Genomic DNA, 26,092 nt, shown 5'->3' with positions numbered 1-26,092 from the left:
GACGCTATGCGTGCCGCCATCACACCTGGTTAAGCTTCTCCTAGACGCTAAAGTTATACTATGTCCGCGCAACCTTGAGCGATCGGAAAGCGCGTTTCCCCCTCTTGGCCGGCGGGGACGGGAGGCTTTGTTCCGGCCGCAAAGCTCTCCACGTCTCAGTAAGGTGCCTGGTAGTGGTCTCGTACGGACGATGCCCTCTCGGTGAGCGCAAATTTCCCCTCATCTTTTAAGAGGTTCAATACTTACAAGCATTTGTCTCCCAAACCATATTTATTTCAAGGACATTTTCCACGTCTCAATATTTTCTCTCGTCGTATTCGAGTTCTGATTGCCGTGTTATAGTTTGTTAACGAAGCTTTCCCTCAAGTCTAAATATTCTAAGGCAGTTTGTCGGGTGCGTACCATGGCCACGTACGCTTATATCGCCTTCCGTTTCTCTACCACGGGTGCGCTTTAAAACCACGGCGCTGCAATTTTGCTTCAGAGACTTTCCTTCCCTTCCTTCTTCGCCTCCCTTAAACTGGCTCTCTCAACTACTACACGCCGAGACAAAGCAACAGCGCGCGCATTAGATCCCATAGATGAGATGAATATTTACAATTAATATTAGAGTTATAATTATCTTCGAGTGCTGATTGCCGTGCTATCGTTTGTTAACGAAGCTTTCTCTCAAGTCTAAATATTTTAAGGCAGTTTGTCGTGTGCGTATCATGGCCACGCAAACTTTTATCGCCTTCCGTTTCTCTACCCCGGGTGCGCTTTAAAACCACGGCGCTGCAATTTTGCTTCAGAGACTTTCCTTTCCTTCCTTCTCCGCCCTTAAACTGGCTCTCTTAACTACTACACGCAGAGGCAAAGCAGCAGCGCGCGCATTAGATCCCATATATGAAATGAATATTTACAATTATTGTTAGGGTTATAATTATATTCGAGCGCTGATCGCTGTGCTATTGTTTGTTACCGAAGCCTTCCCTCAAGTGTAAATATTTTAAGGCAGTTTGTCGTGTGCGTATCATGGCTACGCACGCTTATATCGCCTTCCGTTTCTCTACCACGGGTGCGCTTTAAAACCACGGCGCTGCAATTTTGCTTCAGAGACTTTCCTTTCCTTCCTTCTTCTCCGCCCTTAAACTGGCTCTCTTAACTACTACATGCAGAGACAAAGCAACAGCGCGCGCATTAGATCCCATAGATGAGATGAATATTCACAATTATTATTAGGGTTATAATTATATTCGAGTGCTGATTGCTGTGCTATTGTTTGTTACCGAAGCTTTCCCTCAAGTGTAAATATTTTAAGGCAGTTTGTCGTGTGCGTATCCTGGCTACGCACGCTTATATCGCCTTCCGTTTCTCTACCACGGGTGCGCTTTAAATCCACGGCGCTGCAGTTTTTGCTTTCCTTTCCTTCCTTCTTCTCCGCCCTTAAACTGGCTCTCTTAACTACTACACGCAGAGACAAAGCAACAGCGCGCGCATGCGATCCCATAGATGAGATGAATGTATATATATATATATATATATATATATATATATATATATATATATATATATATATATATATATATATATATATATATATATATATATATATAAATATAAGTGACTATCAGTCATAGCTCTCGTAGTATAGCCCTCTGGGCCGTTTTCTTTTTTTCTTTTGAAAGCAGTCCTATTAGGGTTATTATAATTACACGAAGGTATTTCGCCCTCGTCAGCAGCAGTCCTTGAAATTGTTATTCTGGCGGCTAGCTTCCGACGCTATGCGTGCCGCCATCACACCTGGTTAAGCTTCTCCTAGACGCTAGAGTTATACTATGTCCGCGCAACCTTGAGCGATCGGAAAGCGCGTTTCCCCCTCTTGGCCGGCGGGGACGGGAGGCTTTGTTCCGGCCGCAAAGCTCTCCACGTCTCAGTAAGGTGCCTGGTAGTGGTCTCGTACGGACGATGCCCTCTCGGTGAGCGCAAATTTCCCCTCATCTTTTAAGAGGTTCAATACTTACAAGGATTTGTCTCGCAAAACATATTTATTTCAAGGAAATTTTCCACGTCTCAATAATTTCTCTCGTCGTATTCGACTTCTGATTGCCGTGTTATAGTTTGTTAACGAAGCTTTCCCTCAAGTCTAAATATTTTAAGGCAGTTTGTCGGGTGCGTACCATGGCCACGTACGCTTATATCGCCTTCAGTTTCTCTACCACGGGTGCGCTTTAAAACCACGGCGCTGCAATGTTGCTTCAGAGACTTTCCTTTCCTTCCTTCTTCGCCTCCCTTAAACTGGCTCTCTCAACTACTACACGCAGAGACAAAGCAACAGCGCGCGCGTTAGATCCCATAGATGAGATGAATATTTACAATTATTATTAGGGTTATAATTATATTCGAGTGCTGATTGCTGTGCTATTGTTTGTTACCGAAGCTTTCCCTCAAGTCTAAATATTTTAAGGCAGTTTGTCGGGTGCGTACCATGGCCACGTACGCTTATATCGCCTTCCGTTTCTCTACCACGGGTGCGCTTTAAAACCACGGCGCTGCAATTTTGCTTCAGAGACTTTCCTTTCCTTCCTTCTTCACCTCCCTTAAACTGGCTCTCTCAACTACTACACGCAGAGACAAAGCAACAGCGCGCGCGTTAGATCCCATAGATGAGATGAATATTTACAATTATTATTAGGGTTATAATTATATTCGAGTGCTGATTGCTGTGCTATTGTTTGTTACCGAAGCTTTCCCTCAAGTCTAAATATTTTAAGGCAGTTTGTCGGGTGCGTACCATGGCCACGTACGCTTATATCGCCTTCCGTTTCTCTACCACGGGTGCGCTTTAAAACCACGGCGCTGCAATGTTGCTTCAGAGACTTTCCTTTCCTTCCTTCTTCTCCGCCCTTAAACTGGCTCTCTTAACTACTACACGCAGAGACAAAGCAACAGCGCGCGCATTAGATCCCATAGATGAGTTGGATATTTACAATTATTATTATGGTTATATTTATATTCGAGTGCTGATTGCTGTGCTATTGTTTGTTACCGAAGCTTTCCCTCAAGTGTAAATATTTTAAGGCAGTTTGTCGTGTGCGTATCCTGGCTACGCACGCTTATATCGCCTTCCGTTTCTCTACCACGGGTGCGCTTAAATCCACGGCGCTGCAGTTTTTGCTTTCCTTTCCTTCCTTCTTCTCCGCCCTTAAACTGGCTCTCTTAACTACTACACGCAGAGACAAAGCAACAGCGCGCATGCGATCCCATAGATGAGATGAATATATATATATATATATATATATATATATATATATATATATATATATATATATATATAGAAAACTATCAGTCATAGCTCTCGTAGTATAGCCCTCTGGGCCGTTTTCTTTTTTTTCTTTCGAAAGCAGTCCTATTAGGGTTATTATAATTACACGAAGGTATTTCGCCCTCGTCAGCAGCAGTCCTTGAAATTGTTATTCTGGCGGCTAGCTTCCGACGCTATGCGTGCCGCCATCACACCTGGTTAAGCTTCTCCTAGACGCTAGAGTTATACTATGTCCGCGCAACCTTGAGCGATCGGAAAGCGCGTTTCCCCCTCTTGGCCGGCGGGAACGGGAGGCTTTGTTCCGGCCGCAAAGCTCTCCACGTCTCAGTAAGGTGCCTGGTAGTGGTCTCGTACGGACGATGCCCTCTCGGTGAGCGCAAATTTCCCCTCATCTTTTAAGAGGTTCAATACTTACAAGGATTTGTCTCGCAAACCATATTTATTTCAAGGAAATTTTCCACGTCTCAATAATTTTTCTCGTCGTATTCGACTTCTGATTGCCGTGTTATAGTTTGTTAACGAAGCTTTCCCTCAAGTCTAAATATTTTAAGGCAGTTTGTCGGGTGCGTACCATGGCCACGTACGCTTATATCGCCTTCCGTTTCTCTACCACGGGTGCGCTTTAAAACCACGGCGCTGCAATTTTGCTTCAGAGACTTTCCTTTCCTTCCTTCTTCGCCTCCCTTAAACTGGCTCTCTCAACTACTACACGCAGAGACAAAGCAACAGCGCGTGCATTAGATCCCATAGATGAGATGAATATTTACAATTATTATTAGGGTTATAATTATATTCGAGTGCTGATTGCTGTGCTATTGTTTGTTACCGAAGGTTTCCCTCAAGTCTAAATATTTTAAGGCAGTTTGTCGGGTGCGTACCATGGCCACGTACGCTTATATCGCCTTCCGTTTCGCTACCACGGGTGCGCTTTAAAACCACGGCGCTGCAATGTTGCTTCAGAGACTTTCCTTTCCTTCCTTCTTCTCCGCCCTTAAACTGGCTCTCTTAACTACTACACGCAGAGACAAAGCAACAGCGCGCGCATTAGATCCCATAGATGAGATGAATATTTACAATTATTATTAGGGTTATAATTATCTTCGAGTGCTGATTGCAGTGCTATTGTTTGTTACCGAAGCTTTCCCTCAAGTCTAAATATTTTAAGGCAGTTTGTCGTGTGCGTATCCTGGCTACGCACGCTTATATAGCCTTCCGTTTCTCTACCACGGGTGCGCTTTAAAACCACGGCGCTGTAGATTTTGCTTTCCTTTCCTTCCTTCTTCTCCGCCCTTAAACTGGCTCTCTTAACTACTACACGCAGAGACAAAGCAACAGCGCGCATGCGATCCCATAGATGAGATGAATATATATATATATATATATATATATATATATATATATATATATAGAAAACTATCAGTCATAGCTCTCGTAGTAGAGCCCTCTGGGCCGTTTCCTTTTTTTCTTTCGAAAGCAGTCCTATTAGGGTTATTATAATTACACGAAGGTATTTCGCCCTCGTCAGCAGCAGTCCTTGAGATTGTTATTCTGGCGGCTAGCTTCCCACGCTATGCGTGCCTCCATCACACCTGGTTAAGCTTCTCCTAGACGCTAGAGTTATACTATGTCCGCGCAACCTTGAGCGATCGGAAAGCGCGTTTCCCCCTCTTGGCTGGCGGGGACGGGAGGCTTTGTTCCGGCCGCAAAGCTCTCCACGTCTCAGTAAGGTGCCTGGTGGTGGTCTCGCACGGACGATGCCCTCTCGGTGAGCGTAAATTTCCCCTCATCTTTTAAGAGGTTCAATACTTACAAGCATTTGTCTCGCAAACCATATTTATTTCAAGGAAATTTTCCACGTCTCAATAATTTCTCTCGTCGTATTCGAGTTCTGATTGCCGTGTTATAGTTTGTTAACGAAGCTCTCCCTCAAGTCTAAATATTTTAAGGCAGTTTTCCTTGTCTCTAAAGCCGCTCGATTTCGCTCTTCTCCTCGGGCAGCCATTTTTTCCAAGAAAGTGTGCCTTCCAACCACTATCGCGGACAACAGGAGTCCCTTTCCACGTAAGTGTGAGGCTCGGAGCAGGAGCTGTGGCGCTTGAAAGTAGCCTGGGGCCTGACGAACCAACCGACTGAGCTATCTTTCCGGGCAACATCAAAGGGTCACGAGTTCAAATCACCTGATATGTTCCTTTTTTTCGCCCCTTTTTCTTTCTTTTTTTTCTTTCTTTTAATGTGTTTTCCTTTATTTTATCGCTGTACGGGAACCCTCCTAAAATAAAAAAAGAAAGATATATATCTTCAAATATGTATGGCCTCACATGTGCAGGTCATAAATACCAGGTTCTCTAGCCGAGTGCCATCCGTGCGGTATAACCGAGCTCAGATTGGTGCACCTTGACTGATCAATTGGGGCACCACTGTATATTAAATGAGGCGTACAACTCCTGCGGGACCTGCCGTGGTTACTCAGTGGCTATGGTGTTAGACTGCTGAGCACGAGGTCGCGGGATCGGATCCCGGACATGGCGGCCGCATTTCGATGGGGGCGAAATGCGAAAACACCCGTGTACTTAGATTTAGGTGCACGTTAAAGAACCCCAGGTGGTCGAAATTTCCGGAGTCCTCCACTACGGCGTGCCTCATAACCAGAAAGTGGTTTTGTCACGTAAAATCCCACAATTTATTTTTAAATTTAACTCCTGCGGGGACGGTACAGTATCCGCCTCCCGTGCAAGAGGACCGTGATTCAAATCCCGGGCCGCACAATTCTGCACCGGAAAATACCAGAAAAAAAAACAACCGTGTGTTGACAAACAGGCCTGGATTGCGGCCTGATCCCGGTGACCAGAACCGGTAACGCACTCTCTCACCAGAGCAGGATTGGCCACCCTGGTGCAGTACTTGGCCACAACCTCCTATATGAACACAACAATCAAACCCTGGCCCTTAGTCCCCAGCAGCTGCGAAGCAACTGACCACGGCGGCGGTCAGACCTGCGACGCTGCAGAGGGTGCTAAGAATGCCTGGCTCCGGACAGGCCGCCATTGGAATATGAACCTGGCAACGTTTAACGCTAGAACGTTATCTAGTGAGGCGAGTCTAGCAGTGCTATTGGAGGAATTAGAGGGCAGTAAATGGGATATAATAGGACTCAGTGAAGATAGGAGGCCATTGAGAAGCATATACAGTGCTAAAAAGCGGGCACGTCTTCTGCTACCGGGGCTTAGCAGAGAGACGAGAACTAGGAGTCGGATTCCTGATTAATAAGAACATAGCTGGTAACATACAGGAATCCTATAGCATTAACGAGAGGGTGGCATGTCTTGTTGTGAAACTTAATAAGAGGTACAAAATGAAGTTTGTACAGGTCTACGCCCCTACATCTAGTCATGATGACCAGGAAGTCGAAAGCTTCTATGAAGACGTGGAATCGGCGATGGGTAAAGTCAAAACAAAATACAGTATACTGATGGGCGATTTCAATGCCAGGGTAGGCAAGAAGCAGGCCGGAGACAAGTCAGTGGGGGAATATGGCATAGGCTCTAGGAATAGCAGAGGAGAGTTATTAGTAGAGTTTGCAGAACAGAATAATATGCGGATAATGAATACCTTTTTCCGCAAGCGGGTTAGCCGAAAGTGGACGTGGAGGAGCCCGAATGGTGAGATTAGAAATTAAATCGACTTTATACTCTGCGCGAAGCCTGGCATCATACAAGATGTAGACGTGCTCGGTAAGGTGCGCTGAAGTGACCATAGGATGGTAAGAGCTCGAATTAGCCTTGACTTGAGGAGGGAACGGAAAAAACTGGTACATAATAAACCAATCAATGAGTTAGCGGTAAGAGGGAAACTAGAGGAATTCCGGATCAAGCTACAGAACAGGTATTCGGCTTTAACCCAGGAAGAGGACCATAGTGTTGAAGCAATGAACGACAATCTTATGGGCATCATTGGAGTGCGCAATAGAAGTCGGTGGTAACGCCGTTAAACAGGAAACCAGTAAGCTATCGCAGGAGACGAAAGATCTGATCAAGAAACGCCAATGTATGAAAGCCTCTAACCCTACAGCTAGAATAGAACTGGCAGAACTTTCTAAGTTAATCAACAAGCGTAAGACAGCGGACATAAGGAACTATAATATGGATAGAATTGAACAGGCTCTCAGGAACGGAGGAAGCCTAAAAGCAGTAAAGAAGAAACTAGGAATAGTCAAGAATCAGATGTGTGCGTTAAGAGACAAAGCCGGCAATATCGTTACTAATATGGATGAGACAGTTCAAGTGGCTGAAGAGTTTTATAGAGATTTATACAGTACCAGTAACACCCATGACGATAAGGTGAGAGAGAATAGTCTAGAGGAACTTGAAATCCCACAAGTAACACCGGAAGAGGTAAAGAACGCCTTGGGAGCTATGCAAAGGGGGAAGGCAGCTGGGGAGGATCAGGTAACAGCAGATTTGTTGAAGGATGGTGGGAACACTGTCCTAGAAAAGTTGGCCGCCCTATATACACAATGCCTCATGGCCTCGAACGTACCGGAATCTTGGAAGAACGCTAACATAATCCTAATCCATAAGAAAGGGGACGCCAAAGACTTGAAAAATTATAGACCGATCAGCTTACTGTCCGTTGCCTACAAAGTATTTACTAAAGTAATCGCAAATAGAATCAGGAATACCTTAGACTTCTGTCAACCAAAGGACCAGGCCGGATTCCGTAAAGGCTACTCAACAATAGACCATATTCACACTATCAATCAGGTGATAGAGAAATGTGCGGAATATAACCAACCCTTATATATAGCCTTCATTGATTACGAAAAAGCATTTGATTCAGTCGAAACCTCAGCAGTCATGGAGGCACTACGGAATCAGGGTGTAGATGAGTCATATGCAAAGATACTGGAAGCTATATATAGCGGCTCCACAGCCACCGTAATCCTCCGCAAAGAAAGCAACAAAATCCCAATAAAGAAAGGCGTCAGACAGGGAGATACGATATCTCCAATGCTATTCACTGCGTGTTTACAGCAGGTATTCAGAGACCTTCAGTGGGAAGAATTGGGGATAAAAGTTGATGGAGAATACCTTAGCAACTAGTGATTCGCTGATGATATTGCCTTGCTTAGTAACTCAGGAGACCAATTGCAATGCATGCTCACTGACCTGGAGAGGCAAAGCAGAAGGGTGGGTCTGAAAATTAATCTACAGAAAACTAAAGTAATGTTTAACAGTCTCGGAAGAGAACAGCAGTTTACGATAGGTAGCGAGGCACTGGAAGTGGTAAGGGAATACATCTACTTAGGGCAGGTAGTGACCACGGATCCGGATCATGAGACTGAAATAACCAGAAGAATAAGAATGGGCTGGGGTGCGTTTGGCAGGCATTCTCAAATCATGAACAGCAGGTTGCCACTATCCCTCAAGAAGAAAGTGTATAACAGCTGTGTCTTACCAGTACTGACCTACGGGGCAGAAACCTGGAGGCTTACGAAAAGGGTTCTGCTGATATTGAGGAGGACGCAACGAGCCATGGAAAGAAGAATGATAGGTGTAACGTTAAGGGATAAGAAAAGAGCAGATTGGGTGAGGGAACAAACGCGGGTAAATGACATCTTAGTTGAAATCAAGAAAAAGAAATGGGCATGGGCCGATCATGTAATGAGGAGGGAAGATAACCGATGGTCATTAAAGGTTACGGAGTGGATTCCAAGGGAAGGAAAGCGTAGTAGGGGGCGGCAGAAAGTTAGGTGGGCGGATGACATTAGGACGTTTGCAGGGACAACATGGCCACAGTTAGTACATGACCGGGGTAGTTGGAGAAGTATGGGAGAGGCCTTTGCCCTGCAGTGGGCGTAACTAGGCTGATGATGTTGATGATGATGAATTTCTCCAATAGCACTGCTAGACTCGCCTGACTACATGACGTTCTGGCCTTAAACGTTGCCAGGTTCAGATTCCAATGGCGGCCTGTCCGGAACCAGGGATTCTTGTCACCCTCTGCAGCGTCGCAGGTCTTACCGTGCAGCGGTGGTGCAGCGGTGCAGGGTGCAGCGGTGGCGTAGAGGTAGAACATCCGCCTCGTGTGCAAGAGTACCGTGGTTCTAATCCTGGTGCCGCGCAATATCCCACGGGAGGAAAAAAAATCCCCGTGTTGATAAAATTGCATAAGCAGTCCTGGTATTTGGCCTGATCCCGGTGACCATAACCGGTAACGCACTTCCTCACCAGAGGAGGATTGGCCACCCTGGTGCAGTACTTGGCCACAACCTCCTATATGAACACAACAATCAAACCACGGCCCCTCAGTCCCCAGGAGCTGCGAAGCAACTGACCATCATTCAAACATTCGAGCACTATTTGTGGACACGGCAACACAATAAGACATAATTGCTAGAAAAGCCTGTTTTTCGACCTCCAACCTGCGCGAAGAGGGGCACATTAGGTGTCATCATCACGACAGGGTTGCCGTGTCCACTGAAGAAAGCAGGCGCTGGAGCAGGCGCCCATTCGACCGCGTTGGAATTGACCTTTATGGACCATTACCTTTGACCATGGCGGGAAACCGATGGGCTATCATTGCTGTCGACCACCTTACACGATACGCCGAAACCGCTGCTCTTCCCACAGCGACAGCACAGGATGTCCCCTCTTTCATCCTCCAGCGTTTTGTGCTTCGACACGGTCCTCTTCGCGAACTCCTCAGTGACCGTGGCCGCGTATTTCTCTCTGATGTAATCCAAGCACATCTCCACCAGTGCAACATTGTACATCGGACATGTACTGCCTACCACCCTCAGACGAACAGTCTCACTGAGCGGTTTAGTCGGACACTGGGCGACATGCTTGCGACACATGTTGCATCTGATCAGTTAAACTGGGACCTGGTTTTTCCATTTGGGACATACGCGTACAACATCGCTACGCAAGTCACAACCGGGTATTCCCCCTTCTTCCTTCTGTACGGTCGCCAGCCTACGCACACTATCGACACGTTGCTGCCATACGCACCAGATGCCTCAGAGTGCACGCCCGTGTCGGAAGCCGCCCGTTACGCTGAAGATTGCCGACAACTAGCCAAGCGCTTTACTACAGCCAACCAACAACGCCATAAAAACGCTCGCGATGATGACCACTCTCCTGCCTCAACATTTGCTCCTGGAGCACTTCTGTGACAGCTTGTACCACCCTGCTGCCCTGGCTTGTCGTCCAAACTACTCCCAAATTATCATGGTTCCTACTGCGTCGTCGAGCGTACTTCGCCCGTAAACTACGTCATTCAACCTCTTACGCTGCATGGCTACCACCGTCGACGTGGACGTGATGTTGTTCATGTAGACCGTCTCAATCCGTACTTCGACCCTCTTGTCCCCACCTGTTAGATCGCCAGGATGGCTCCACCTTTCTCGGCGGGGGCAATTGTAATGAAGAAAGGAAATAATGACATCCCGATCATCATCAAGAGCGGAGGGCACGAGATCGGCGCTCGAACACCACCATCTTTTTCTCCCGACCTACTGCTCAGAGCTACCGCCTGTTTGTTGGACTCGTCCAATAAACCTCCTTACAGAATGTTTAACAGTCTCGGAAGGGAACAGCAGTTTACGATAGGTAGCGAGGCACAGCAAGTGGTAAGGGAATACATCCACTTAGGACAGGTAGTGACCGCGGATCCGGATCATGAGACTGAAATAACCCGAAGAATAACAATGGGCTGGGGTGCCATTGGCAGGCATTCTGAGATCATGAACAGCAGGTTGCCATTATACCTCAAGAGAAAAGTGTATAACAGCTGTGTGCTACCAGCACTCAGTACGAGGCAGAAACCTAGAGGCTTACGAAAAGGGTTCTACTCAAATTGAGGGCGACGCAACGAGCAATGGAAGGAAGAATGATGGGTGTAACGTTAAGGGATAAGCGCAGATTGGGTGAGGGACCAAACGCGAGTTAATGACATCTTAGTTGAAATCAAGAAAAATGGGCACGCGCAGGATATATAATGAGGAGGGAGATAACCCATGGTCATCAAGGGTTACGGACTGGATTCCAAAGGAAGGGAAGCGTAACAAGGGGCGGCAGAAAGTTAGGTGGGCGAATGAGATTAAGAAGTTTGCAGGGACAACATGGCCACAATTAATATAGGACCGGGGTAGTTGGAGAAGTATGGGAGAGGCCTTTGCCCTGCGGTGGGAGTAACCAGGCTGATGATGATGATGATGATGATAGTTTGATTTATTCAACGAAAATAGAAAGCCTAATCAAATTAGGTTACGCGTGACGAAAAAAGACAACGCTATTTGACTTATTCCTCAAAATAAATACCTTTTTTTGAGCGCTCACTATAAGAGAGGGTGTGACGAAGTCATTTGAAAAGCAATGTAGCTCTTGAAGTGTACAGAAAGGTGCTTTCGTAAAGTTCACCTCTTACAATATGCCCCCATCGCTTGTGTTTTGCTTGTCAACGTTTTTCCGAATATTGCCACGTGCCTTTCGCGCTTTGCATCTGTACCGGTGGCGTTCGAATGATGGATGTTTACGCGTGTGAGCACTCACACCAACCTACCGCGATAGCTTCGTATCTACGATGGGCCCATCATATCAGGCAGGGCAACTCGCGCTATCTCTCGTGATAGTTCTACGCACGTTACTTCACAGCCTTTAAAGGGAAGCTGAAAGGTTTTCCAGAAAAAATCAGTGAACATCTGTACATAATGGTTTTCAACCCTCCGAATTCGAATACCGTATCGAAATTGAGCGAATAAAAGCGCAAATATATTTTATTTCGACGAAAAGTGCAGCAGCGGACACGCCCAGCTCGCGCGTCTCGTTTCCGCCTGTGATTGGTCGGGCGCCTCGTGACGTCAACACTAGTAACCGACCGCTGCCGCTACACATGAAGCGCGGTGCCAGGTAGTTTGGTACTGTTTTTTTGAGACGGTAATGGAAAAGTTAGAGAGACTGCGTTTTTCTGAGGAGTTCGGCGTTACTCCCTACATGTACGAGCCGATTGCGAAGAGCCGGCCTCTCGGAGAAGCAAACAATGCTGGTGCGAGCAGTGCTTTCGACGCGAACGAAAGCAAAGTCTTGGGATCTCCTCGTGTTGGAAATGCTCTTTGGTGAGTATGTTTTTTGCAAAGCGATCTAGTGATCTCCCCGATCTTTCGCCGATCTAGTGAGCTCGTTTCCGGTCAAACAACTGTAGTGTTGTGCTCCTGCATGCCTCCTCGTGGAACGTAAGCGGGGATGCGATCGTCGGCATTTGTGCGCTGTCCAAAGCTGTCGGCAATCTACAAAGACGGCTTAAACGCGTGAAAAGCTTCCCGGTCCATGCACTACGTGTAGTGACCTTCATCTGTTGACTACCACGTTGACTACCACTCACGTTGACTACCACGCACGTTGACTACCACTCTACATACACGCAGACGCACCAAAAAAGGAATGCAGGGTCGATCGAAGCAGATTACGATGGAACGCACGCAGAAACAAGCGCGGTCAGGCACGGTCGCGGATGCAGCGAAGGAACGAAACACCAGAGTTGACGTCACAACACCGCGGTTTCCGGTCTCCGCTCGCATCGTCAGCGTCAGCAGCAGCGCGCGGGATTCGACGGGTGGCGGAGCTACAGCGCAATTTCAACCGACGATTACGTCGCTCCTAATTGAAAGAAAACCCCCAAATTTTACCTACATGGTTTATAAGGTTCCCGCATCCGTATATGAGCGTCTTATTGAATTCGACAGACTCTTCAGCTTACCTTTAAATACCGCCCGCAGTTATGGGATGCTCGTTCTTTTGTCAATTGCTGTCGATGCTCGCTCATGCTGCTATTGGGCTAGTTGCTTTTGGTTATGTGGGGCGCAAGTTCGCCTCAATAAATGGTTGTCTCGCTGTGCGCTCGTCTTCTCTAATTACCGGTGTGTAGCACCACTCGTGACAATATGATGGCGCGGGTGGTTTCATCGTTGCTTAACCTGCTCAGTCAAAAGTAGCGAGTTACCATCGCCATATAGCCGCTAAGTTCAGCAGTTTTTGTTCGGCAGCGCTGGCTGACCGGCTTTGCGACGGGCGATATGACGAGCACTCTACACCCACAGCTTTCGTCAGCATCCAAAGAAAGTATGTTCTGCGCGAGGATGCAATTTTGACACCCGTACGCCTCACCCTTTGCTACGTCACTTCCTGCGCTGGAAGCTCGAAACGCCCATCAAGTCGAATGGCGGCCATTTAAGTATACAATTCTAATGGCAGGCTGTCAAAACAAATTTCTCGCTTTTGACATCAAAATGACGTCGCTTCTGTTTTAGAAGACATGACGTCACATTATTTTTTCTTCCGCCGGAAGTGTTCCCTCGTCACACAGATGACACTAAGCCCCTTGAGGTGCCGCTGAACCACCATGTTTTGAACGTATGCGCTCCTATGGAAGCTTCGCTAGAAGGTATACTTAATTTGGCATCACTGCCAACAAGGTATACTTATCGGCATCACTGCCGATAGAATAGGCGGTGGTGATTTAATTGCTATTAACTCTAGTTTCGAATCATTCCTTTTGAGTGTAACTACTAATTTGGAATTACTCTGGTGCTGCCTATCGGTTTCAAAAAAAATAATCATGGGGGTCTGTTATCGTCCCCCTAATCCCGATTGTGATTTTGCAGAAAAAAGTCATGACACCCTAAGCGAAATATCCGTTCGATTTCCTGGTTCACCTATGTTTCTTTTAGGAGTCTTATTTCCCAGCTATTCATTGGTCACGTTCGTGCCCCTTTTCTAATCCGACATCTGCAGAGGCTACAGGATTTCTTAACGTTTGCGTAGATTTTAACCTTGCACATCTCGTTATCAAACCAATACGTGTCACATCTACTACATCAAGTATGTCGACCAATTTCAAGTTGGCCCACCCACAAATTTAAGTTGGCCCATTAGGAAATTCAGTTCAAGTTGCTCAACTTCAATATTCAAGTTGCGCACCCCTAAATATCAAGTTGGTTCACCCCCAAATTTTCGTGCCACTGCTCGCGCGTTCGTCTTCTTCCACAGGGGGAAGCCTTTATCTTGAGAGCAATCATCTTTGGCGAAGGAGGGACGGACGGACAGTTTTCTCGTTTGATAACCACAGAACTGTTTACGGATTTAAAACTGTAATTTAGTTAAGTTCGGTTAATTGGTTTATTTTGCTATCCCAATACATGAGCAAGAATAAAAGGTATAAGTTAACTTGAATTTAGGGTACCCCAAAAGCTGTCGAGTAATCGCAATGATGTGCCGTTCATGTTTGCACGAAACTAGATTTTGGGGGAATTCATTCATTCTAAGTTTTCTTGTGGCACTAAACAAAACTGAAATGGAACTAATTTGAGGAATAATTATTTATTGTCTTCGAGCAGTTCACTAATACTCATAATTTTTCAAATAAAAATTTGAAGTAGTCAAAATAATTAAGTCGCTTGGTACACAACCAGCAGAAATACAGTAATATATGCCAATTAAGCCACAATATATTAAAAACTAAGGCTAAGGAATACGTCGACCCCCCCCCCCCCCACAACACAAGAGCTTACTTTCAACTGTAAATTTTATTGAATGAATGAATCAGTAATAACTTGAACACTGCATTTGCGCGTAAGGCACTGAACAATTCGTGATAGGTATTCATGGTCAGATCACGTTATACAACAATACTAAAGTAATAAATGAACAAAGATCAAAAACCAGCGTGCTGTTCGGCTATCAACAAATTGCGTGGTCTAAAAAAGATATTTATCTTCCTTGAGGGCTATTGACGGCTGAATAATACAATCTGGTCCTGCTTTTTTTATACTATAGGCCTCACAAATCTGACGCGTCAATTAGTCTGGATGGCGAAAATGAGTCTCGGTCCGAGCGAAATCTGCGGTGCAGCGCTAGTCACCGCAATGCACTGCCAAGCATGAAGAGAAACCAGTACCTTCAGCGCATTTGGGTGCTCCTTGAGGTGCACTTTTGCACACTTCCCTGATTGTTCCACGCATACTAAGCAACACGTGAGGGGATGCTATTCACTACCCCTAACTACCCTCGTGGAAAAGGCACAAGTGCAAAAGATCTCTGCCCTGTAAAGCACACAAATATGTTTCTGCTCTGTGCCTCTGGGGTAGTGCACAGCGTCACCCTCACGTATGGTCCAGCCTACGTGGGACAATCAGGGCGGTATGTAAAGGTGAACCTCGGGGAGCACGAAAATGCGCTTAAAGGCATTGTTTGCTTTTCACACTTGGAAATGCATTGTCTTGACTGCGGGTGTCTGCAAAGTTTACTCGGGCCGATTTTCCTTTTCGCCATCCAGACCAATTGACGCGTGAAATTTGTGAGTTCTATAGAATACAGAAAGCAAGACCAGATTTTATTAGTCAGCCTGAAATGGCCCTCCAAGAAAAATACACTTTCTTTTTAGAACACGAAAATCGTATGTAGCCTAGCAGTATACTGGTTTTGATATTTCTTAATTTATTGTTTTTTGGTATCACCTGACCTAACTACGAATGGTTGTTATGAATTGCTCACTGCTTGCAGGCGCATGCGATGTTCAAGTATATATTAACTCGTTCATTGAATATTCTTGCCAGTTCAAAAACAGCCCTTGTGCCTGCGTCTTCTTTCGTCTTTGTTTCCAGTTCACTGTTGCTTAGTGGCCTACAAATCAATACCAACTCGCCCAGTTTTCTATTCTTTCAGTCAAGTAATCATAGCAGGAAACAAAAATGGATCTTGCGACAAGCAAAGTAGCGTAATAAACTGCTAATACGGCATCGCTTATTAAAATTTTTATGTTGTTTCAGCGGTAGACCGTATTTAGTGAAATTGGCACGCATCATTCAAACAATAAATAGGAGGATTATACGGGGTGATCATATTATAGTTTTACGGCATTTTTAAATATCGCCTGTGGCAGATAGCAAATTGTTGTTCTTCAGCTGATTATTCATAGAGGTAGAGATTATGAGCCCAAGAAATTGAAAAACGTACGTTATTCCACTACTTATCCCAAATTTAGTAATTCACCAAAATAATTACCCTACGGCACATATTGTACTTTACAATCTTTATCCGGTAAAAATGCAAAAGGCATCCATTGAAATGAACTTTTAGAATGACAAAATTTTCAGACTATTTCCAAAATACGCTACAAAAACATGGGGGTTCCAGTTACTTTTGTGTTTCAATGCATAAAACAGTTTCTGTTGTTTTTAAATAAGTGCAACAACAGTGGATTTTCACGGCCAGTATTGTGGCGTATATTTAGAAACTGGTGTCATTCTGGAAATTCATTCAATGCATATGCGTGGTAAATTCAGTGGCCAAAATTCGCAAATTGCAATAGGTGCAATCAAGTTATTAAAAAGTTAAATAAATAATTTTCATGATTTCTTGAATATGTATTTTGATTTCTCATGCAACAAACGTCTGCCTCTCTAATTCTGCTCAAGGACAAGAATTATGTTATCGCCAACAGGCGCTTTTCCTTTAATTCAGCAAAACTTATAAATGACCACTTAATATATCAGTGTCTGCCGTGGGCTCATGCGCACTGTGCCTTGGTTACTGTCACTGGCTACCTAATAAAGAAAGCAAGAACCTTTCTTGAGTGTTTTTGTTTACTATGACGCAGTTCTACTTGTATGTAATTTAATTGCTTGTCATATGTTTTGCTACTTACGAAAATAGGCAAAATATTTTACTTCAGGGCGATGCAGATTTTACATCGGACAATTTTAAACTTTGTTATGATGTCAAGCTGCAGGCAGCTTGTACTTTACAATACCTTTTAGGAAGCTTCTGATGTTCTCAAGCAGCACATTGTTGTACATTTCCACAAATGTTTGGCGACAAGTAAACAATTAGAAACATCTTTTAGTCTGCATCAATTTTGAATTGTTGATTTTGAGAAGGAGCATTATATTGCTTTATTATGCCACGTGAAAAAGTGGCATAACGATTCTACTGGCAGCTTTACAATATGGTTTATTACAGGCTAAGACCAGCATGCTTTTAAGCCTAAGGTGACCCATCCCTGCAATAGAGATGCACCCGTATTTAAGTTTGCCTCCTGTCCTTTCACATGCAAGGACTATATCAACATGACTTCAAAGGTTGTGATATGTGACACAACATAGCTCTGCAGAATAGTAATAAAATTGGTGTGTTAAACATCGGTCAGGATACATTGCGGGTGAGATTCAATGGACTTTCAACATCCTTTCAATGTTGACGTTAAATACAGCTTCAACAATATGGCAACGGCCTTTACCTCTTGACATGCAACGCATTTCAAAAATGTTTCTATGGGTTTTCAATACCGACATGCAACACGTCAACACTGCTTTAATATAACTTCACAATTTACATTAAACATGTTTGGAACACATCAATGATATTTCAAAGGAAAATGTCTCAATGGGGTTTATACAAAATATTGTGGGCCCACTAACACTTGTCAACATCTTCCTCAGAGGTGTTTTAACAACACCACGATGTACTTTCGATGGCATTTATTGACTTTGACCAAGAATATTTCAATATCTAGTCAAAAATGTTGTTCTGTAAAGGAAGGTTGTGTTTTACACCACTCAAAGTGACGCAATGCCTGAAGGACGTGAAATATGAGGTAGTGCCAGATGGTGAAAGTTGCACGCGGTCCCAGAATAACCACTCGAAAGAGTGCATGTGGTCACATGAAGTCGTACCTGTACAAGTTTCTTAAGTTACAATGATTTCTGCAGTGAAGTTACGCATCGGTACGATGCTTTTTTCCTATGGGAGGCAACTGCCGCGTTTGTAGTGCAATAATGACAATGAGATGTGTCCGCAACTTACCAAAAAATGAATTGACTAGCGCGCGATAATAAATCATTCTTATTACTGTACCTCATAGCCAGTGTTTTTCGTCATCGTGGCAATATGCTGGAATGCTCGCTCTTTCAAACAAAAGCAGGCGTGCTAACCACCATACCGGTGACGCTGACGCTGGCACAGACGTATATAAGCTTAGCATAAGCAAATAAACGGTGGAATAATCCGGCATGGCGCGGATACAGCCAAGAAACTTCCAAATGCAATCATGCACACTTCAACCTACCAGGTAACAACTTCAAAGAATTTCGTATCTACAGTCACATTTTCGCTCTCATAGATCCAGAAATTATACAGGATTGCGTCCCATCCTGAAGTTCGATGCACTGCAACCACCAGTCAGAAATGTTTCAAAGGCAGCTCTCGAACCTGTTCAATATAATAATGACAAGAATATTGACACGTGAACTCGTTTATCTATTACGGGTGAGCGCTTTACCGTCCAAGAAATGTTATTGCTATGCGCGGGACGCGCCTGCATCTATTGGAAGTTTCTAGAATGTTATCGATGCTTCTATCCGCTGTCTGTCGTCACCGAACCTTGTGTTATCTGTTTTCATCGCGTGAGGCGAATGGTGTACAACTTTGTGGAAGACAAGAGGGCACGCGGGACCCAGCGATTAGTCTGCAACATTCGACGACTGCTGTATAAGAGCCGACACGCTTGACCCGCTCATCAGATTTTCGACGATCGTCCACTGTGCCCTCCGCTGTCGCCGTTCTTTGAGTGTAGCCTATTTTTGAGGGCACATGTTCACCCAAAAGAACGCTAGGTTCGTCTTTCCCAGTTTGGCTACTTTCTTCACCGTCACTACCACGTGACATCTGGTGTAGGTGCTTTGCGTTCATGTACCGGACGTCCCCACAAAGCCGTAACCCAAGCCCGCACGCGGAAGACAACACCAACGCCGCCAAGAACCAGCGAGGTAGCCGCAGGCTGCAACGACTGCCCCCGGAGCACGGACTTTTACCTGAGACGACCAGGAAGATGACCATCAAGTCCACCCCAACGGTAGCGCCAGCGTCCCCCATCGTGCTGCAGCAGCCCAGGGAGCCTCCGACGTTCCGTGGTTGAACGATCGAGGACCCGGAAAGCTTGCTTGAGACGTATGAGAGAGTCGCTACATTTAACAACTGGAACAGCGACGACAAACTGCGACATGTCTTCTTCGCATTGAAAGATGCTGCCAGGATGTGATTCAAGAACCGAGAAGCCACCTTAACGACCTGGGACCTTTTCCGAAGCGGCTTCCTGCAGACATTCACAAGCATTGTACGCCTAGAACGAGCCCAAGCGCTATTAGAAACCCGGGTGCAGCTAAGTAATGAGACACCCGCGATCTTCACGGAGGAAATGAGCCGTCTATTCCGCCACGCCGACCCTCAAATGACCGAGAAGAAGAAAGTCCGGCTACTCATGCGTGGTGTGAAGGAGGAACTTTTTGCCGGAATGGTACGAAGCGCACCGAAGACCGTCGACGAGTTTCTTCGCGAGGCCGCCAGCATCGAGAAAACACTCGGCATGCGAAACCGGCAATTCGACCGCCGCACAAGCACCACAAGCTACTCCGGAGTTCCGTCACTAGCCACCGACGACCTTCACGTTCCCCCTCCACACTAAGGCAGGGCCCAGTGACGACACTGTTCCGTCGTCCACCACCACCCCCGCCGCCACTGCACGCCAACCCAACATCTCCTGCGGCGTTCCAAGGAAGACTGACGTTTGGCGCGCCCCCAACCACCGTCCGCTTTGCTATCGCTGCGGAGAAGCCGGGCTCATCTACCGCCGATGCCCATACCGGGAGATGGGGCTCCGAGGGTTCGCCGGTAACGCGCCGCGACCACAGATTGGCGAACGACCTCGCGAAATCGCCGACTACCTCGCCGCCACTGAGTGGAGCCCTCGACGACCGTCCCGTTCGCCCAGGCCACTGCCTGTCGCCGCAGCGCCGACCATACACTGGCCACGCCCGGGGCCGGTCAGCGAGCCCATATCCGGAAAACTAAAAGCAGCAACCGATATAAGTGCGGTTGCTGTTCGTCGAACTGACGAAGATCCTCCGCCGCCGACGAAGACGCCGAAGAAACTACCTCGACGACATAACGATACGCCGCCGTCCCGACGAAGTGTGGAAGCAAAGAATACCACGACGAAATACGACCTGACAACGTCACATACCAGCCACTGGTGAACGCGATACAGCCGTGATCCGACGCCAAGACCAAACTGTAATGCAAGACAAAAAACCACTGACCTCGACGCGCTTCTCGACGGCCACGCAGTCACCGCCTAAGTCGACACAGAGGCTGATTACTCCGTCATGCGTGGACACATCACCGCCCAGTTGAAGAAAGTTAAGACCACATGGGAAGGCCCTAAAATTCGGACCGCTGGAGGACACCTCATAATGCATACTTGAATGTGCACGGCAAGAAATACCATTCATGAGACTTACCCTGCCACCTCCGTTATCCTCCAACAGTGTTCACGAGACGCCATCCTCCGCATGGACTTCCTCAACGAAAAGGGCGCAATGATCGACCTGAAGTCGAAGTCAGTAACGCTGTCAGAAGATCAAGCGATACCGCCGGAGATCCTTCCTAGTCACTGCGCCTTTAATGTGCTCGAAGATCAAGTGAGCATCCCGCCTCGCTCCAGCATTGTTATTTCGGTCGGCACCGAAACACCTTCTGACGCAGAAAGCGTCATCGAAGGCGACCAACGGCTACTGCTGGATCGCGAAATTTGCGTCGCAAGAGGAATCGCTCGACTGCACGGAAGAAACACGAAACTGTTGCTGACAAACTTCAGCCAGGAGTTCAAGCACATCAACAAGGGCGCGACGATCGCGTACATCGAGGCAATTCTGGAAACCAGAAATCTGTTTGCCCTCTCGGATTCTGCCGCATCTACCCCGACGACCGTAGTTCCCGAACCAGACTTCGACATAAATCCAAGTCTCCCCATGATTAAGCCACAACAGCTCAGAAGTTTACTTCGACGATAGAAAGAGTGCTTTTCGACGTCATCAAGGATTCGACAAACGCCAGTCGCTAAGCATCGCATAATAACCGAAGAGTGTGGTCGACCACTCAGCCAGAGCCCTCATCCAGTTTCTACGCGAGAACGTGAGGCTATGAGGCACCAAGTCGACGAAATGCTGCGCGACGACATCATCCAGCCGTCAGAAAACCAGTGGGCATCTCCTGTAGTCTTGGTTAAAAAAAAGGACGGAACCCTACGTTTCTGCGTCGATTATCGTCGTCTGAACAAGATCACGATGGAGGACGTATACCCCCTCTCACGAATAGACGACGCACAGGATCGGCTCTGCAACGCTAAATACTTCTCGTCGATGGACCTCAAGTCTATCTGTTGGCAAATGGAAGTCCACGAAAGAGAACGCGAAAAGACCGCCTTCATCACCCCAGAGGGCATCTACGAGTTCAAGGTTATGCCATTCGGGCTGTGCTCGACGCCTGCAACATTCCTCCAGCGCGTGATGGACATGGTTTTAGCAGGAGTAAGTAGCAGACCTGTCTCGTATACTTGGATGACGTCGTCGTCTTCGCCAGAAATATCGACGATCAGCTTAGGCGGCTTGCAACAGTACTAGAGGCCATCAGGTCATCAGGGCTTACTGTGAAGCCGGCAAAGTGCCGCTTCGCTTACGACGAGCTTCTGTTTCGAGGCCACGTCATCGGAAAATCTGGAGTCCGCCCCAACCCGCAGAAGACAGCTGCCATCGCAAAGTTCCCGCAGCCCATCGACTAAAAGGCAGTGCGTAGGTTCCTTGGCACGTGTGCCTACTTCAGGCGCTTTCTCAAAGACTTTTCATGCATCGAGGAGCCGTTAACACATCGAACCAAATGTGATGTCGAGTTCATGTGGAAAACGCCGAAGGCCAATTCAAGATTTTAAACGACGCCTGCAGTCACCGCCGGTGCTTGCACACTTCGAAAAGGACGCCGATACCGAAATTCACATTGACGCCAGTAGCATAGGCCTCGGTGCCGTCCAAGTTCACAGGAAAGATGAATTTGAACCGGTGATATCTTATGCTAGCTGGTCGCTGTCAAATGCGGAAGGCAATTATTCTACGAATGAAATCGAATGCCGCGCCATCATTTGGGCTGCAGTAAAATTCCGCCCTTACGTATATGGGAGGCCATTCATGTTGGCTAGCTAACTTAATGGACCCTTCAGGACGGCTGGCGCGGTGGTGCCTCAGACTACAAGAATACAACATCACTGTAAGCTACAAGTCCGGAGGAAAACACTCCGATGCCGATTGCCTATCACGCGCCCCCATTGACCCGTCGCCGGAAGATGATGACGACGACGCCTTCCTTTTAATAATAAGCGCGGAAGAATTCGCTGAACAGCAACGAGCCGACCTGGAGCTAAAAGGCCTCGTCGATTATTTGGAAGGGAACACCGACGTTGTCCATAGGGCATTTAAGCACGGATTGTCTTCGTCCATGCTTCAAAACAACCTACTCGTGAAGAACTTCTCACCAGTCCGCGCCAACTATGTTCTTGTTGTTCCGTCGGCGCTGCGTCCAGAAGTACTGCACGCCCTACATAACGATCCGACCGCTGGGCAAATCGGTTTCTCCAGGACGCTATCGAGGATACAAGAAAGTTATTACTGGCCGCGCCTAACCGCCGATGTCACCCGGTACAGCAAGACATGTCGAGACTGTCAGCGACGCAAGACACCACCGACAAGGCCAGCGGATTACTACAGCCGATCAGGCCTCCTTACCGACCTCTTCAGCATATCGGGATGGACTTGCTGGGACCGTTTCCGACCTCAACATTCGGAAATAAGTGGATCCTCGTAGCGACGGACTATCTCACCCTCTTCACTGAAACTAAAGCTCTACCGAAAGCCAGCACAACCGAAGTGGCGAAATTTTTCGTCGAGAACATCCTGCTGCGACATGGTGTTCGAGAAGTCCTCATCACCGACAAAGGAACGGCTTTTACTGCAGAGCTCACCCAAGCCATTCTGCTATACTGCCAGAAAAACTAGAGGAGCACAACGGCTTACCACCCCCAGACGAATGGTCTCCCGGAGCCACATGGTAGCAATGCACGTCGACGTCGAACACAAGACATGAGATGCCGTCCTGCCGTACGTAACCTTCGCTTACAACAAGGCGGTGCAAGAAACAACACATATCGCGCCGTTCAAGCTGGTTTACGGCAGGAACCCGACGACGACTCACGACGCCATGCTGCCGCGCGTGACTGACGAAGGGAATCTTGACGTCGCTACCTATCTACAGCCCGCCGAAGAAGCTCGACAGCTCGCCCGCCTACGGATCAAGAACCAGCAGCGTACCGACAGCCGACACTACAACCTCCGACGACGGTACGACCAGTACCAGCCTGGCGAGCGTGTTTGGGTTTGGACCCCAATACGTCGACGAGGACTCTGTGAGAAACTATTGCGACGCTATTTCGGACCCTACAAGGTCACCCGACGTGTTAGCGCACTGGACTATGAGGTCGTGCTAGACGGCATTTCGCATTCACTGCGGTGCCGCTCACGACCTGAAGTAGTCCATGTTGTGAGTGTTTAGCCGTTTCACCAGCGCTAATTAACTTTGGGGACGTCGCATAGCTGAACGTTTCTTTCTTTTTTTACTGTGTCACCTTGGACTTTGTTTCCTTGTTGTTAATTTGTTTAACAAGTGTCCTTTTCTGTTTTATTATTAGCAGCATCGGGACGATGCCTTTTAAGAGGGGGGAATCGACACGTCAACTCGTTTATCTTTTACGGGTGAGCGCTTTCGCCGTCCACGCAATGCTATCGCTCAGCGCGGGACGCGCCTGCTTGTATCGGAAGTTTCTAGAATGTTATAGATGCTTCCGTCTGTTGACGCCAAACCTTGTGTTTGCTGTTTTCATCGCGTGACGCGAATGGTGTAGAACTTGGTGGAAGGCACGCGGGTCCCAGCGATTAGTCTGGAACATTCGTCGACTGGTGTATAAAAGCCAACGCAATTGACCCGCTCATCAGATTTTCGACGATCGCTGACTGTGTTTGCCGCTGTCGCCGTTGTTTGAGTGTAGCCTGTTTTTGAGGGCACAAGCTCGCCCAATAAAATGCTAGTTTCGTCTTTCCCAATTTGGCTACTTTCTTCACCGTCACTACCACGTTACAATATAAATGCAGCCCTTAACTATTGTGGTGTTATACCTATTGGGAGGAGAGCTAATAATATCGTAAAGCCCAAACATTTTTTGCACACAAGCTAGTTTTTACTTATATCTCACCATAATTTACTCTCAAGTTGAGTTAAATTGTAGTGCCGATCTTTTTCCATTTTATATAATATATTTATTGGCTTTTTCACCTCTTGCTTCCACAACGTTCAGCAAGACCACATATTGATACTCATTGCAGACATTTCTCAGTTGCTTTTTCAATCTTAACCAGTGAGCTGATGACAGTGCTTTCTTTAAGTTATCTGATTGTTTATTTTTCCGCTGCCCAAAGCTGGCGTACTTTTGCGGAAGGAAAGATAGGGCATACCGCAATGAAGAATACATACTGGTGAATCATCATCATCATCATCATCATCATCAGCCTGGTTACGCCCACTGCAGGGCAGAGGCCTCTCCCATACTTCTCCAACTGCCCCGGTCATGTACTAATTGTGGCCATGTTGACCCTCCAAGCTTCCTAATTTCATCTGCCCACCTAACTTTTTGTCGCCCCCTGCTACGCTTCCCTTCCCTCGGAATCCAGTCCGTAACCCTTAATGACCATCGGTTATCTTCCCTCCTCATTACAGGTCCTGCCCATGCCCATTTCTTTTTCTTGATTTCAACTAACATGTCATTAACGCGCGTTTGTTCCCTCACCCAATCTGCTCTTTTCTTATCCCTTAATGTTACACCTATCATTCTTCTTTCCATAGCTCGTTGCGTCGTCCTCAATTTAAGTAGAACCCTTTTCGTAAGCCTCCAGGTTTCTGCCCCGTACGTGAGTACTAGTAACACACAGCTGTTATGTACTTTTCTCTTGAGGGATAATGGCAACCTGCTGTTCATGATCTGCGAATGCCTACCAAACGCACCCCAGCCCATTCTTATTCTTCTGATTATTTCACTCTCATGCTCCGGATCAGCAGTCACTACCTGTCCTAAGTAGGTGTATTCCCTTACCACTTCCAGTGCCTCGCTACCTATCGTAAACTGCTGTTCCCTTCCGAGACTGTTAAACATTACTTTAGTTTTCTGCAGATTAATTTTTAGTCCCACCCTTTTGCTCTGCCTCTCCTGGTCAGTGAGCATGCATTGCAGTTGGTCCCCTGAGTTACTAAGCAAGGCAATATCATCACCGAAGCGCAAGTTACTAAGGTATTCTCCATTTACTCTTATCCCCAATTATTCCCAATCCAGGTCTCTGAATACCTCCTGTAAACATGCTGTGAATAGCATTGGATAGATCGTATCTCCCTGCCTGACGCCTTTCTTTATAGGGATTTTGTTGCTTTCTTCTATCTATAGCGGCTATGGAGCCGCTATAGATATCTTTCAGTATTTTTACGTACGGCTCGTCTACACCCTGATTCCACAATGCCTCCATAACTGCTGAGGTTTCGACTGAATCAAACGCTTTCTCATAATCAATGAAAGCTATATAAAATGGTTGGTTATATTCCGCACATTTCTCTATCACCTGATTGATAGTGTGAATATGATCTATTGTTGAGTAGCCTTACGGAATCCTGCCTGGTCCTTTGGTTGACCGAAGTCGAAGGTGTTCCTGATTCTATTTGCAATTACCTTAGTAAATACTTTGTAGGGAACGGACAGTAAGCTGATCGGTCTATAATTTTTCAAGTCTTTGGCGTCCCCTTTCTTATGGATTAG

The sequence above is a fragment of the Dermacentor andersoni genome, chromosome 4, assembly GCF_023375885.2.
Source record: "Dermacentor andersoni chromosome 4, qqDerAnde1_hic_scaffold, whole genome shotgun sequence".
NCBI classification, from domain to species: domain Eukaryota; kingdom Metazoa; phylum Arthropoda; class Arachnida; order Ixodida; family Ixodidae; genus Dermacentor; species Dermacentor andersoni.
This window is presented reverse-complemented; position numbering follows the sequence as displayed.